Raw genomic sequence first — 1,638 nt, forward strand, 5'->3', positions numbered from 1 at the left:
GTGAGTAGGGGTTCAGTAACCATTCAAGTTAATATTTTATTTTTTTTTTATTTTTTTCAGGAATGCAGTCAAAGAACACAAAAAACTTTACGCAATTTATGAAACCAGGTGAGTCCATGATATCTTCAACTTATCTGTGAAAGGTTTCTACTTTTCACTAATGATGCAAGTATTAACAGTCATTGTAATAGGAGCCGGTGACTTATCTTGCTCTACACATTCTGTGTTTGAGGCAGCTACTAAAATTATGCAGCACACAGAGAAACTAAATACTAGCAATAATAATAACAGCAGTAATAAGTAATATAACTTTAATTTATCTTACGTGGTGTTGCTATATTTTTAAATAAAAATTTTGTTGAATTCTAATAGAGCATCTTATTCTAGGACTAGGTGCATCCAAGTGAAAAAAAAAATAGAGTGTTTTAGCACTGGAAGAAACTTCAAACTTCAGATGATCATTTTACATGTTTGGAAAGGGAGCCTGAAAGGTTAAGCTTGTCTAAAATCACACAGCTATTTAGCAGCAGAGTTAGGGGGGGAAAAAAATCTATTACTTACTTTCATCGTCATGCTTCTAGATTGCTTTTTTTAGATTGCTTTTTTCCCCCCCTGGGGGGAAAAAAAATCTCTATCTGACAATTTTGTGTGTATAAAGCATGTTCTCCGGCTGATGTTTTTATGGAAAGAAACTGAGCTCCAACAACAGAATTTTGCAACAAATCTTTTGAAGACACAGATTTAATGGAAACAAATTACCTGCTAAATTCTCATTTATCTTGAACAATTCAGCTACAAACTAACTTCACAGTTAATACTTCTCGAGAGACCGACCACCCCCATCCTCCAAACTAAGTCAGCAGCCAGGCCAAGTCCAACTAAAACGCTTCTGCATAGCCAAGGAAATCATCCACGAAGTGAAGAGGCAACTCGCCGAATGGGGAAAAAAATTGTTTGCAAATCATATAAAATCAACATCCAAATCAACAAATGTTACTATCCATAATATATAAAGAACTCGGACAACTCAATAGCATAAAAACAAAACAAAACAAACGATCCAATTAGAGAAAGGTCAGAAGATCTGAATAGACATTTTCCCAGAGAAGGCATACAGATGGCCGACAGGTGCGGGAAAAGGCAGGCCAAGACACTCAACAGCGCTAGTCATCAGGGAAATGCAAATCGAACACCCATACCTGTTAGAATGGCTGTCATCAAAGACAAGGACAAAGAGAGTCAGCGAGGATGTGGGGAAAGGGAACCGTGGTGGCCGTTGGTGGGATTGCAAATGGGTGTGGCCGCCATGGGAAACAGTGTGGAGTTTCCTCAAAAAACTAAAAATAGTCTATGGCCACGCCACCCTGAACCCAGCTGATCTCAGAAGCTAAGCAGGGTCGGGCCTGGTTAGTAGGTGGATGGGAGACCGCCTTGGAAGACCAGGAGCTGTAGGCATTTAAAAAGAATTAAAAATAGAGCTACCATGTGACTTAGCAATTCCACTGTGGGTGTTTATTCAAATAAAACAAAATGCTAACTCAAGAAGAGATCTGTGTCTCCATGTTTACTGAAGCGCCATTTACAATGGACAAGACAGGGAAATGACCCAAGTGGGTGAATGAGCAAAGAAAATGTCCA

The 1,638-nt window shown here is 38.8% G+C and overlaps 1 pseudogene; it reads left to right on the forward strand.

The window, feature by feature from the left end:
• The first annotated feature begins 1,346 nt into the window (after positions 1-1,346).
• On the forward strand, positions 1,347-1,455 carry LOC111731766 (annotated as a pseudogene).
• The last annotated feature ends 183 nt before the right edge of the window (positions 1,456-1,638 follow it).

Source organism: Pteropus vampyrus, unplaced genomic scaffold, assembly GCF_000151845.1.
Source record: "Pteropus vampyrus isolate Shadow unplaced genomic scaffold, Pvam_2.0 Scaffold395, whole genome shotgun sequence".
Lineage (NCBI taxonomy): Eukaryota > Metazoa > Chordata > Mammalia > Chiroptera > Pteropodidae > Pteropus > Pteropus vampyrus.